Source organism: Salmo trutta, chromosome 26, assembly GCF_901001165.1.
Source record: "Salmo trutta chromosome 26, fSalTru1.1, whole genome shotgun sequence".
Lineage (NCBI taxonomy): Eukaryota > Metazoa > Chordata > Actinopteri > Salmoniformes > Salmonidae > Salmo > Salmo trutta.
In genome coordinates, this window is record NC_042982.1 from 42,838,665 (window position 1) to 42,854,070 (window position 15,406).

The window sequence follows — 15,406 nt, forward strand, 5'->3', positions numbered from 1 at the left end:
GGGGAGTTTCGCAAGCCAAAGAACACCATCCGTGAAGCATGGGGGTGGCAGCATCATGTTGTGGGGGTGCTTTGCTGCAGGAGGGACTGGTGCACTTCACAAACTAGATGGCATCATGAGGGAGGAACATTTTGTGGATCTATTGAAGCAACATCTCAAGACATCAGTCAGGAAGTTAAAGCTTGGTCGCAAATGGGTCTTCCAAATGGACAATGACCCCAAGCACACTTCCACAGTTGTGGCAAAATGGCTTAAGGACAACAAAGTCAAGGTATTGGAGTGGCCATCACAAAGTCCTGACCTCAATCCTATAGAACATTTGTGGGCAGAACTGAAAAAGTGTGTGCGAGCAAGGAGGCCTACAAACCTGACTCAGTTACACCAGCTCTGTCAGGAGAAATGGGCCAAAATTCACCCAACTTATTGTGGGAAGCTTGTGGAAGGCTACCTGAAATGTGTGACCCAAGTTAAACAATTTAAAGGCAATGCTACCAAATACTAATCGAGTGTATGTAAACTTCTGACCCACTAGGAATGTGATGAAATAAATAAAAAGCTGAAATAAATCATTCTCTCTACTATTATTCTGACATTTCACATTCTTAAAATAAAGTGGTGATCCTAACTGACCTAAGTCAGGGAATGTTTACTAGGATTAAATGTCAGGAATTGTGAAAAACTGAGTTTAAATGTATTTGGCTAAGGTGTATGTAAACTTCCGACTTCAACTGTAGATGGATTTAGCAACATGCAAGAGACTATCGTTGAGTTATAGGAATTGGCTATCAACAAAGGAATAAGAACTGTTTATCAAAGGAAGATATTTAATCACATAGAAAAATGTATGGATTCACATACAAGGCATGAAGCTTAAGTTTCAATGCATGAATAGATATTGCAAGGCATTACTAATCTAGGCATGATCAGAGAGGGAGAGAGAGACAAGGAATCCATGGCTTGTGCCATTGCCCATAGTTCTTCGGGGAGAGAGAGAGGCAAAGTCTTCTCATGCTTTTTTGACTCAATTTGGCATGAGGGTCTGTCATACAAATTGGGGGAAAAACATGCAACATTCTAAAATTCAAAACACAAATAACAAGTGTGCTGTTAAAACTGGCAAAAAGACAAACACATTTCTTTCCACAGGGCCATGGGGTGAGACAGGGATGCAGCTTGAGCCCCACCCTCTTCAACATATATATCAATGAATTGGAGAGGGCACTAGAACAGTCTGCAGCACCTGGCCTCACCCTACTAGTATCTGAAGGTGTAGGCTCATGTTTTTAGTTGGATAGGTTTCTCGATTTCTTTCTTAGGTTTATGCATTCTTCATCAAACCATTTGTCATTGTTGTTAATGTTCTTAGGTTTTCTGCTTAAAATGTTTAGATTTGATAGGGAAGCTGAGAGGTTAAATATACTATTTAGGTTTTCTACTGCCAAGTTCACACCTTCACTATTACAGTGAAACATTTTGTCCAGGAAGTTGTCTAAAAGGGATTGAATTTGTTGTTGCCTAATTGTTTTTTTGTTTTCTACACTACTTCCCTTCCATCTATAGCATTTCTTAATATTATTCAGTCCGTTTGATTTTGATCCCTCGTTATTGAGTTTTGCTCTGTTCAGGTAAACTGTGATTTTGCTGTGATCTGATAGGGGTGTCAGTGGGCTGACTGTGAACACTCTGAGAGACTCTGGGTTGAGGTCAGTGATAAAGTAGTCTACAGTACTACTGCCAAGAGATGAGCTATAGGTGTAATCTACCGTAGGAGTCCCCTTCTGGTAGTCTTTAATAGTTGATTCTAAGATTTGTATTTGATCAGACAGGACGACAGACGGACAGAAGGACAGACACTCTTGATCAAATCATATCACATTTATTTATTTAGAAAGCCCTTTTTACATCAGCAGATGTCACAAAATGCTTATATAGAAACCCAGCCTAAAACCCCAAACAGCAAGCAAAGAAGCTGTTGAAGAACAGTGGCAATGAAAAACTCTCAATAAAGGCAGGAACCTAGGAAGAAACCAAGAGCGGAACCAGGCTCTGAGGGGTGGCCAGTCCTCTTCTGGCTGTCCCAGGTGGAGATTATAAGAGTACATGGCCATTAAGGCCTGATCATTCTTCAGGATGTTCAAACGTTCATAGATGACCAGCAGGGTCAAATAATAATCTCAGTGGTTGTAGAGGGTGCCACAGGTCAGCACCTAAGGAGTAAATGTCAGTTGGCTTTTCATAGCCAAGCATTCAGAGGTCGAGACAGTAGGTGCGGTAGAGAGAGAGAGCGAGAGAGGGAGAGCGGGTCGAAAACAGCAAGTCCGAGACAAGGTAGCACGTCTGGTGAACAGGTCAGGGTTCCATAGCCTCAGGCAGAACAGCTGAAATGGGAGCAGCAGCACGACAAAGTAGCACGTCTTGTGAACAAGTCAGGGTTCCATAGCCACAAGCAAAACAGCAGAAACTGGATCAGCAGCACGGCCAGGTGGGCTGAGGACAGCCAGGAGTCATAGTCCTGAGGCTCAGGTCCTCCGGAACGCGAGGGGGGAGAGAGAGAGAGAGATATGGGAGAATTAGGAGGGAGCATACTTAAGTTCACATAGGACAGATAAGACAGGAGAATTTCACCAGATAGGGCAGACTGACCCTAGTCCCTTGGCACATAGACTATTGCAGCATAGATGCTGGAGGCAGGGGGGGGGACTGAAGAACACCAAAACTTAAAATTGATTTGTCAGAGGACAAATCATCCACAGAGACGAACTGATATCTTTCCGACAGATAAGATCTAAACTAGGCAAAGAAGTTGTCTGTGTAGAGCAATTAGGGTTTCCAATCTCTCCAAAATAATGTGGCGATCGATGGTGTCAAAGGCGGCACTAAGGTCTAGGAGCACGAGGACAGATGCAGAGCCTTTGTCTGACGTCATTAAAAGGTCATTTACCACCTTCATCAGTGCAGTCTCAGTACTGAGGGGGTCTAAAACCAGACTGGAGCATTTCGTATGCATTATTTGTCTTCAGGAAGGCAGTGAGTTGCTGCGCAACAGCTTTTTCCAAAATGTTTGTAGAGGAATGGGAGATTCGATATAGGCCGATAGTTAAAAAAAAAAAAATCTGGGTCAAGGTTTGTTTTTTCAGGAGAGGCTTTATTACTGCCACTTTTAGTGAGTTTGGTACACATCCGGTGAATAGAGAGCCGTTTATTATGTTCAACATAGGAGGCCCAAGCACAGGAAGTAGCTCTTTCAGTAGTTTAGTTGGAATAGGGTCTAGTAGGCAGCTGGAAGGTTTAGAGGCCATGAATGTGTCAAGAGATACAGGATTTAAAAAACTTGAGTGTCTCATTGAAGAGGGCTCATATAACTCAGTAAATTCTTTAGGCTTTAGCCATGCTTTAGTCAGGCCAATAACTTCAAGGTTATGATCCATGATTAATTTATTGACTATGACTGCCTTGGAAGTGAGGGATCTAACATTAAGTAAGCCCAATTTCAGTTGTGAGGTATTATCACAGTCTCTTTAAAAAATGACAGGGATTGAGGAGGTCTTTATTCCAGTGAGATTGCTCAGGGGAACACCGCCATGTTTAGATTTTCCCAACCTAGATCGAGGCACAGACACTGTCTCAATGGGGATAGCTTGAGCTGACTACACTGACTGTGCTAGTGGCAGACTCCACTAAGCTGGCAGGCTGGCAAACAGCCTGCTGCCTGACCTGCACCCTATCACATTGTGGAGTTAGACAGGGCTCTATGTTGATAGATAAGATGAGAGCACTCCTCCAGCTAGGATGGAATCCGTCACTCCTCAGCAGGCCAGGCTTGGTCATGTTTGTGGATTGAGTCCCAGAAAGAGTGCCAATTATCTACAAATATTATCTTATGGGAGGGGCTTTCAACCAGCGAATGAGTTGTGAAACTGCTGTAGAGCTTGTAGCCAATGGTAGCCAATCAGTCTGACCGTTTGTATTTGTGATCCTTGAGATCAGAGTTTTAAGAGTAATAATTTAATGACCCTCATCTTGTTTACAGAAGAAAATACTTTTATGTGAAGGTGGATGCTGTATATATCAACTATATATTTTTTTAGATCTCAGTCTCCCTCTTACATGTTAATGTCAGAAGTCTATTTCCAAAAAATAGACATGATTTAAATATGGGCCAAAAAGACAAATGCAGACGTGATGTTTTTTTAAAAAATTTTATTATACACTTGGCTAAAGAAATCTGTGTTAAATAACTGGATTTCTATTGATGGGCACACTGTTTTTAGAGCTGATCGAATGAGTATAGGAGGAGGGGTTGCAATTGATGTGAAATCCGAGTTTAACACCTCTGAAATTCACCTCTGAAATTCACCTCTGAAATTCTCTTTTGAATTGCTTGCGTTTAAAGTGAACATATATAAGGACTCCCACATCACTGTAGTCGGCTGCTGCTCTCCTCGGCTTCGGGAGACGTACTTAACTCTCTTTCTGATGTCCTGCACAAGCTAAATTACTCTGAATTCGTTCTTTTAGGAGATTTGAACTGGAACATGCTTACATCTGTATCGGACTCTTTTAAAGAACTGTGTGACTCTGAATCTTACACAATTAAAAAATGTGCCTACAAGACCGAATCCCAGCGCACCTAACAAATCAACGCTATTGGACATTATTCTAATGAATACCCCTGAAATACACATCGACTGGGATATTATGTAATGATGTCAGTGATCACTGTGCAAAACCTTGTGTTAGAAATACAAAAATGACCAAAACCAAACCTCATTATATTTTTAAAAGACATTTTAGACAGTTTGATGAGCAAGCGTTCTTACGTGATCTGTACCATAATATTGACAGAGTAAGTTTGATTCCCGATGTTGACACTGCCTGGGACTATTTTTATATGAAATTTGTGTCCATTTGTGATAAGCATGACCCTTGTGAAGAAATTTAGAATCAGTGGAAGGCACAATCACTGGTTTTCAGATAACTTGGCAGAATTAATTAGAAAGAGAAATATCTCTTGGGCTCAAGCTAGACATACAAATGCTCCTGTTGACTGGGTCTTCTTCAGAGCGCTAAGAAACAAATGCACAGGATTGATCAGGAAGTCCAAATCAGATGACTATTTTAAATGCAGTCACAGAGAAAGTTCTGGAAGCTAATCAAATCAGTGCCGGGTTCTAATGTCTCCTCTGGTCTTCCTGTCCATTTAATAATGGATTCTAATGAAGTGAAGGATAAAGCTGGTGTTGTAGGGGTTTTTGACAAGCACTTTATATCTACTGGTTCAGGTTTTTGATAGTGGTGGGGGCCCAGGCCTCTAATGTAAAGCTCTGTTACAGTCAACTATGATATAGGCCCTCATGTGAACCATTTTAACTTTGAGCCTGTTTCTTATACTGAGGTCTATAAAGCACTAAAGGCAATAGACACCAAAAAAGTCTGCAGGTCCAGACAACCTGGATCCCCTACCTCTTAAAGATAGCAGCTGGTAATATTACTGAACCTGTGGCTCACATTTTCAACTTGAGTCTCTTGACCAATTCCATACTCAGCATTTGGAAATCAGCTTATGTCTTCCCACTGCTAAAAGGGTGGTGATCCCTCAGAAGCTAATAACTATCGTCCTATCTCTAAACTCCCTATCCTGGACAAAGTCTATGAATCCCTAGTGAATTCACAGTTAAAAAACGTCTTAATTGAAAATAACATACTGAGCGGGGTTTAGTCTGGTTTTAGATCGAGGCCCAGCAACACAACTGCAGCTATGACAGTGGCAAAAGACATCATTAATGCACTTGATTAAAAAGCAACATTGTGCTGCTCTGTTTGTGGATTTATCAAAGGCCTTTGATTCAGTTGATTAAGAATTGTTGCTAGCTAGACTCAGAAACATTAGTCTCAGTGAAGGGGCAGTAAATTGGTTTAGGAACTAGTCTTTCTGACAGAACACAATGTGTATATCCTGACAATCACAAGTCTAGCTTTCTTGAGATTAATAGAGGTGTCCCCCAGGGTTCTATTTTAGCTCCTGTGTTGTTCTCAATGATTATTAATGATTTGGGAAATGGGATGCAACCAGTAAAGTTCCATCTATATGCAGATGATCCAGTCATATATTCATGGGCTCCTTCTCTGCTTCAGGCTGTTGAAGAGCTCCCAGACTGCTTTTCAATCACTGCAGGCCTCCCTTTATGGTCTCAAACTGGTCTTGAATGTAGAAAAAAACTAAATGCATGACCTTTACCAGAGCTAGAATTCTGCCAGAGAACGTTAGCATTGTCACATCTGGTGGCTTATTGAAAAAGTGTCATCCTACAAATACCTAGGTATTTGGTTGGATGACAAGCTGTCCTTTAAAGTTCATGTGGATAATCTTGTGACAAAACTTAAATTGAAATTGGGTTTTTATTTTCGTAATAAGGCTTGCTTCCCGCTTATGGCTAGAAAGAAGCTTGTCAAGGACACTTTTCTCTCTGTAATTAATCATGGTGACTTGTTGTATGTGCATGCAGCCTCCTCTGTCTTACAGAGACTGGACTCTGTTTATCATACAGCCTCCTCTGTCTTACAGAGACTGGACTCTGTTTATCATACAGTCTCCTCTGTCTACCAGAGACTGGACTCTGTTTATCATGCAGCCTCCTCTGTCTACCAGAGACTGGACTCTGTTTATCATGCAGCCTCCTCTGTCTACCAGAGACTGGACTCTGTTTATCATACAGCCTCCTCTGTCTTACAGAGACTGGACTCTGTTTATCATGCAGCCTCCTCTGTCTTACAGAGACTGGACTCTGTTTATCATGCATCCTCCTCTGTCTTACAGAGACTGGACTCTGTTTATCATACAGCCTCCTCTGTCTTAGAAAGACTGGACTCTGTTTATCATGCAGCCTCCTCTGTCTACCAGAGACTGGACTCTGTTTATCATACAGCCTCCTCTGTCTTAGAAAGACTGGACTCTGTTTATCATGCAGCCTCCTCTGTCTACCAGAGACTGGACTCTGTTTATCATGCAGCCTCCTCTGTCTTAGAGACTGGACTCTGTTTATCATGCAGCCTCCTCTGTCTACCAGAGACTGGACTCTGTTTATCATGCAGCCTCCTCTGTCTACCAGAGACTGGACTCTGTTTATCATACAGCCTCCTCTGTCTTACAGAGACTGGACTCTGTTTATCATGCAGCCTCCTCTGTCTTACAGAGACTGGACTCTGTTTATCATACAGCCTCCTCTGTCTACCAGAGACTGGACTCTGTTTATCATGCAGCCTCCTCTGTCTACCAGAGACTGGACTCTGTTTATCATGCAACCTCCTCCGTCTTATAGAGACTGGACTCTGTTTATCATGCAGCCTCCTCTGTCTACCAGAGACTGGACTCTGTTTATCATGCAGCCACCTCTGTCTACCAGAGACTGGACTCTGTTTATCATGCAGCCTCCTCTGTCTACCAGAGACTGGACTCAGTTTATCATGCAGCCTCCTCTGTCTACCAGAGACTGGACTCTGTTTATCATACAGCCTCCTCTGTCTACCAGAGACTGGACTCTGTTTATCATGCAGCCTCCTCTGTCTACCAGAGACTGGACTCTGTTTATCATGCAGCCTCCTCTGTCTTACAGAGACTGGACTCTGTTTATCATACAGCCTCCTCTGTCTACCAGAGACTGGACTCTGTTTATCATACAGCCTCCTCTGTCTACCAGAGACTGGACTCTGTTTATCATACAGCCTCCTCTGTCTACCAGAGACTGGACTCTGTTTGTCATACAGCCTCCTCTGTCTACCAGAGCCTGGACTCTGTTTATCATACAGCCTCCTCTGTCTTACAGAGACTGGACTCTGTTTATCATACAGCCTCTTCTGTCTTACAGAGACTGGACTCTGTTTATCATGCAGCCTCCTCTGTCTACCAGAGACTGGACTCTGTTTATCATGCAGCATCCTCTGTCTACCGGAGACTGGACTCTGTTTATCATACAGCCTCCTCTGTCTACCAGAGACTGGACTCTGTTTATCATACAGCCTCCTCTGTCTACCAGAGACTGGACTCTGTTTATCATGCAGCCTCCTCTGTCTATCAGAGACTGGACTCTGTTTATCATGCAGCCTCCTCTGTCTACCAGAGACTGGACTCTGTTTATCATACAGCCTCCACTGTCTACCAGAGACTGGACTCTGTTTATCATGCAGCCTCCTCTATCTACCAGAGACTGGACTCTGTTTATCATACAGCCTCCTCTGTCTACCAGAGACTGGACTCTGTTTGTCATGCATCCTTATTACAAATGCCATTCACTCCCCCACCATTGCACATTGTACCAAATGGTAGGTTGGACCTCACTTTATATGCGCAGAAATATACATTTGTATGTGTTCATCTACAAAGGTCTTTTGGGTAAACTCCCTCTTTACCTCTGTAGTCTGGTCTCCTTCACCACCAGCAGTTACCATACCCGGTCTGCTAGGTGGTTGCTATGTTACCATACCCGGTCTGCTAGGTGGTTGCTATGTTACCCTACCCGGTCTGCTAGGTGGTTGCTATGTTACCATACCTGGTCTGCTAGGTGGTTGCTATGTTACCACACCCGGTCTGCTAGGTGGTTGCTATGTTACCATACCCGGTCTGCTAGGTGGTTGCTATGTTACCATACCTGGTCTGCTAGGTGGTTGTTATGTTACCACACCCGGTCTGCTAGGTGGTTGCTATGTTACCATACCCGGTCTGCTAGGTGGTTGCTATGTTACCATACCTGGTCTGCTAGGTGGTTGCTACTTAAAGTCCCCAGGCCAGGCAAGACTACCTTCTCTTCTTGTGCACCAGAGGCATGGAATAGTCTACAATCCCTGCTTCATCTAGTTATGTTAATGCCCCTGAATAAATTGAAAATATTGATGGGAGACTCTGTTACGGAGGAGTGTAAATGCTTTTTTTTAGGCTGGATCATGTTGTGTTGTATTGTTGTATGTTTTAATGATGTAATGTATTGATTTTTGCTGCCTTCTTGGCCAGGTCTCCCTTGAAAAAGAGACTCTGGGTCTCAATGGGCTTTTCCTGGTTAATAAAGGTTAAATAAATAAAATAAAAAATCACTCTCCCTAACTGAGAGGGGGCCAGTGGTAATTACAAGATGCCGACACATCTTTCTAGCTAATTTACACGCTGAATCTATGTTGCACTTGGTGACCTCTGACTGTTTCATCCCAACATCGTTGGAGCCGACGTGGATAACAATATCCCTGTACTCTCTACACTCACCAGTTTTAGCTTTAGCCAGCACCGTCTTTAGATTAGCCTTTACTTCGGTAGCCCTGCCCCCTGGTAAACAGTGTATAATCGCTGGATGATTCTAATATTGCAGGTAATGGAGTCGCCAATGATTAGTGTTTTCACTTTATCAGAGCTAATGGTGGGAGGCTTCGGTGGCTCAGACCCCGTAACGGGTGGAGGAGAGACCAGAGAAGTCTCTGACTCCGACTCGATGCTAAATGGGGAGAACCGGTTGAAAGTTTCTGTCGGCTGAATGAGCAAAACCGGTTGAGCATGCCGACAGCATTTCCTTCCAGAAGCCATGAGAAAATTGTCCGGCTGCGGGGACCGTGTGAGGGGATTTATGCTACTATCTGTACTTACTGGTGGCACAGACGCTGTTTCATCCTTTCCTACACTTAAATGACCCTTGCCTAACGACAGCGTTTGAAGCTGGGCTCACAACTCGGCCATAAGGCGATAGTTCTCCTGTATTTTATGAGTACAGCGACTGCTATTAGATGGCATAGCGGTAATGTTACTACTTAGTTTCGGCTGGTGGAAGTCCTGTAGAATCATGTTCAGATAAAACGTCTGGGGTGAAAAAGTTAAATGAAAAAAGTAGAGCGACGACAAAACTAAGACGTTAGTAAATGTGTTAAATACAGAGTTTTGATTTAAACGGTTGTTAAAAGTGTGGTCCTGAAGTTGTGTTTAATAGATCTTCAGACAGGACATTGGATACAATGCAATCCCTGCTTAACTTATCCCACCCCCATGGTATCTGGTTGTAATCAGGGTAGATCTAGTTACATCCAGGGAGATCCAGGATGCTTTGTGTTTTTTTAGTGCTCTGTAATGTACAGTAGAGTAATGACAGAGAAAACACATGGGCTTGTGTCTCAAATGGCATCCTATTACCCTTATAGGGCACTTATTTTGACCAGAGCCCTACAGAGGGACCCTATGATAGTGCACTATAAAGGGAATAGGATGCCATTTGGGACTCGTTCATTGTGTAACGACATTGGTAACATATGGCGGTGGTGAGTCTTGGAGATAGGAGTTTGATTGGTTTGGATTTACAAAGGCAGCTTAATGAGAAAGATCACAGGTCAATCTGTCCACAGATCAACTCATCTCAGAGAGATGTTCCCGAGGACAACAAGACACAGCAGCGTGTTTGTAAGAGAAGAATGAAGAGCAATAATACTCTAACCTTGATATACCCTGCAGAACCCTACCCTGTGGATATACCCTGATATACCCTGCAGAACCCTACCCTGTGGAGATACCCTGATATATCCTGCAGAACCCTACCCTGTGGAGATACCCTGATATACCATACAGAACCCTATCCTGTGAAGATACCCTGATATACCCTGCAGAACCCTACCCTGTGGAGATAATCTGATATACCATACAGAACCCTACCCTGTGAGAAAACCCTGGTATGCCATACAGAACCCTACCCTGTGGAGATACCCTGATATACCCTGCAGAACCCTACCCTGTGGAGATACCCTGATCTACCATACAGAACCCTACCCTGTGGGGATACCCTGGTATGCCATACAGAACCCTACCCTGTGAAGATACGGCATATCAGGGTTAGGGTATCTCCACAAAAACTGGAACATTGCCTTTAAAACCCACATTGTCAACAATGGCAATTGGATTGCCCTGGCCCTGATCCGGGGTGGATTGCACTAACGGTAAAGCGTCAGATGTTGGCTCAATCAGAAATGACCTTTAAAGGATGCATTGTCGACAGGCGCGATCAGATTGAATCCTAGTCCTTACATCAATAACACTAAAACTGACTGTTATTAGTGAAGACGTATCCGTGACCGACCAGGGTTCCAACCTGGGTCTTTTACGTGCCACAGGACTGTCTTGGTTAAAGCCTAAAAGACAACAAATACTATTTGAACCCAGGTTTGGAAACCAGCCCTTTCTTCACTAAAGCAACAACAACAAAAAAGAGTTTGAATATATGGTCGACTGATCCATTCTGTCTGATTCAGTTGCCAAAATGAAGGCTATTACATTAATTATTTAAACAACTACAGTGTTAGATTACCCAGTTATGTAACATCATATCTCAAACAGATTCACAATGACGGCCTAGGAACAGTGGGTTAACTGCCTTATTCAGGGGCAGAACGACAGATTTTTACTTTGTCAGCTCGGGGATTCAATCTAGCAACCTTTCGGTTACTGGCCCAACGCTCTAACCACTAGGCTACCTGCCACCCCAATACAGACATCCCCATAAGAATTGGCAGGCTGAACATAAATAATGTCTACTTTGTTCTAGTTGTGCCCAATACAGACATACCCACATGTATTCAGTCAGGATGAATGTAAAGGATTTCAACAATGTATTGTTATACACATAGACTTTAATCCTACTTTTTGACAGCCTTCCCATAATCCCAGGCAACAGTGCTTAGAGTGTGGTTCTGTACCTCTGTAATTTAGTGTGTGGTTCTGTACCTCTAACTTAGTGTGGTTCTGTACCTCTGTAATTTAGTGTGTGGTTCTGTACCTCTGTAACTTAGAGTGGTTCTGTAACTTAATGTGGTTCTGTACCTCTAATTTAGAGTGTGGTTCTGTACCTCTAACTTAGAGTGTGGTTCTGTACCTCTGTAACTTAGTGTGGTTCTGTACCTCTGTAATTTAGAGTGGTTCTGTACCTCTGTAACTTAGTGTGGTTCTGTACCTCTGTAACTTAGTGTGGTTCTGTACCTCTGTAACTTAGTGTGGTTCTGTACCTCTGTAACTTAGTGTGGTTCTGTACCTCTGTAACTTAGTGTGGTTCTGTACCTCTGTAACTTAATGTGGTTCTGTACCTCTGTAACTTAGTGTGGTTCTGTACCTCTGTAATTTAGAGTGTGGTTCTGTACCTCAAAAATCAAATCAAATCAAATCAAATTTATTTATATAGCCCTTCGTACATCAGCTGAAATCTCAAAGTGCTGTACAGAAACCCAGCCTAAAACCCCAAACAGCAAGCAATGCATGTGAAAGAAGCACGGTGGCTGGGAAAAACTCCCTAGGAAAAACTCCTGAGAAAGGCCAAAAACCTAGGAAGAAACCTAGAGAGGAACCAGGCTATGAGGGGTGGCCAGTCCTCTTCTGGCTGTGCCGGGTGGATATTATAACAGAACATGGTCAAGATGTTAAAATGTTCGTAAATGACCAGCATGGTCAAATAATAATAATCATAGTAATTGTCGAGGGTGCAACAAGCACGTCCGGTGAACAGGTCAGGGTTCCGTAGCCGCAGGCAGAACAGTTGAAACTGGAGCAGCAGCATGGCCAGGTGGACTGGGGACAGCAAGGAGTCATCATGCCAGGTAGTCCTGAGGCATGGTCCTAGGGCTCAGGTCCTCCGAGAGAAAGAAAGAAAGAGAGAAAGAGAGAATTAGAGAGAGCATATTTACATTCACACAGGACACCGGATAAGACAAGAGAATACTCCAGATGTAACAGACTGACCCTAGCCCCCCGACACATAAACTACTGCAGCATAAATACTGGAGGCTGAGACAGGAGGGATCAGAAGACACTGTGGCCCCATCCGATGATACCCCCGGACAGGGCCAAACAGGCAGGATATAACCCCACCCACTTTGCCAAAGCACAGCCCCCACACCACTAGAGGGATATCTACAACCACCAACTTACCGTCCGAAGACAAGGCCGAGTATAGCCCACAAAGATGTCCGCCACGGGGGCGCCAACCCAGACAGGAAGACCACGTCAGTGGCTCAACCTACTCAAGTGACGCACCCCTCCCATGGACGGCATGGAAGAACACCAGTAAGTCAGTGACTCAGCCCCTGTAAAAGGGTTAGAGGCAGAGAATCCCAGTGGGAAGAGGGGAACCGACAAGGCAGAGACAGCAAGGGCGGTTCGTTGCTCCAGCCTTTCCGTTCACCTTCACACTCCTGGGCCAGACTACACTTAATCATAGGACCTACTGAAGAGATAAGTCTTCAGTAAAGACTTAAAGGTTGAGACTGAGTCTGCGTCTCTCACATGGGTAGGCAGACCATTCCATAAAAATGGAGCTCTATAGGAGAAAGCCCTACCTCCAGCCGTTTGCTTAGAAATTCTAGGGACAATTAGGAGGCCTGCGTCTTGTGACCGTAGCGTACGTGTAGGTATGTACGGCAGGACCAAATCAGAAAGATAGGTAGGAGCAAGCCCATGTAATGCTTTGTAGGTTAGCAGTAAAACCTTGAAATCAGCCCTTGCCTTAACAGGAAGCCAGTGTAGGGAGGCTAGCACTGGAGTAATATGATCAAATTTTTTGGTTCTAGTCAGGATTCTAGCAGCCGTATTTAGCACTAACTGAAGTTTGTTTAGTGCTTTATCCGGGTAGCCGGAAAGTAGAGCATTGCAGTAGTCGAGCCTAGAAGTAACAAAAGCATGGATTAATTTTTCTGCGTCATTTTTGGACAGAAAGTTTCTGATTTTTGCAATGTTACGTAAATGGAAAAAAGCTGTCCTTGAAGCAGTCTTGATATGTTCTTCAAAAGAGAGATCAGGGTCCAGAGTAACACCGAGGTCCTTCACAGTTTTATTTGAGACGACTGTACAACCATCCAGATTAATTGTCAGATTCAACAGAAGATCTCTTTGTTTCTTGGGACCTAGGACAAGCATCTCTGTTTTGTCCGAGTTTAAAAGTAGAAAATTTGCAGCCATCCACTTCCTTATGTCTGAAACACAGGCTTCTAGCGAGGGCAATTTTGGGGCTTCACCATGTTTCATTGAAATGTACAGCTGTGTGTCGTCCGCATAGCAGTGAAATTTAACATTATGTTTTCGAATGACATCCCCAAGAGGTAAAATATATAGTGAAAACAATAGTGGTCCTAGAACGGAACCTTGAGGAACACCGAAATTTACAATTGATTTGTCAGAGGACGAACCATTCACAGAGACAAACTGATATCTTTCCGACAGATAAGATCTAAACCAGGCCAGAACTTGTCCATGTAGACCAATTTGGGTTTCCAATCTCTCCAAAAGAATGTGGTGATCGATGGTATCAAAAGCGGCACTAAGATCTAGGAGCACGAGGACAGATGCAGAGCCTCGGTCTGACGCCATTAAAAGGTCATTTACCACCTTCACAAGTGCAGTCTCAGTGCTATGATGGGGTCTAAAACCAGACTGAAGCGTTTCGTATACATTGTTTGTCTTCAGGAAGGCAGTGAGTTGCTGCGCAACAACTTTTTCTAAAATTTTTGAGAGGAATGCAAGATTCGATATAGGCCGATAGTTTTTTATAATTTCTGGGTCAAGATTCGGCTTTTTCAAGAGAGGCTCTACCTCTGTAACTTAATGTGGTTCTGTACCTCTAACTTAGTGTGGTTCTGTACCTCTGTAACTTAGAGTGTGGTTCTGTACCTCTGTAATTTAGAGTGTGGTTCTGTACCTCTGTAACTTAGTGTGGTTCTGTAACTTAATGTGGTTCTGTACCTCTAATTTAGAGTGTGGTTCTGTACCTCTAACTTAGAGTGGTTCTGTACCTCTGTAACTTAGAGTGGTTCTGTACCTCTGTAATTTAGAGTGGTTCTGTACCTCTGTAATTTAGAGTGGTTCTGTACCTCTGTAACTTAGTGTGGTTCTGTACCTCTGTAATTTAGAGTGGTTCTGTACCTCTGTAATTTAGAGTGGTTCTGTACCTCTGTAATTTAGAGTGGTTCTGTACCTCTGTAACTTAGTGTGGTTCTGTACCTCTGTAATTTAGTGTGGTTCTGTACCTCTGTAATTTAGAGTGGTTCTGTACCTCTGTAATTTAGAGTGTTTCTGTACCTCTGTAATTTAGAGTGGTTCTGTACCTCTGTAATTTAGAGTGGTTCTGTACCTCTGTAATTTAGAGTGGTTCTGTACCTCTGTAATTTAGAGTGGTTCTGTACCTCTGTAACTTAGTGTGGTTCTGTACCTCTGTAATTTAGTGTGGTTCTGTACCTCTGTAATTTAGTGTGGTTCTGTACCTCTGTAATTTAGTGTGGTTCTGTACCTCTGTAATTTAGAGTGGTTCTGTACCTCTGTAATTTAGAGTGTGGTTCTGTACCTCTGTAATTTAGAGTGGTTCTGTACCTCTGTAATTTAGAGTGTGGTTCTGTACCTCTGTAATTTAGA

The 15,406-nt window shown here is 43.3% G+C and overlaps 1 protein-coding gene across 2 annotated transcripts in view; it reads left to right on the forward strand.

Annotated features, from left to right (window-relative positions):
• LOC115163808 (glutamate receptor ionotropic, kainate 1) overlaps positions 1 to 15,406 on the forward strand; it is a 124,213-nt gene that overhangs the window by 89,659 nt on the left and 19,148 nt on the right. The window lies entirely within an intron of this gene.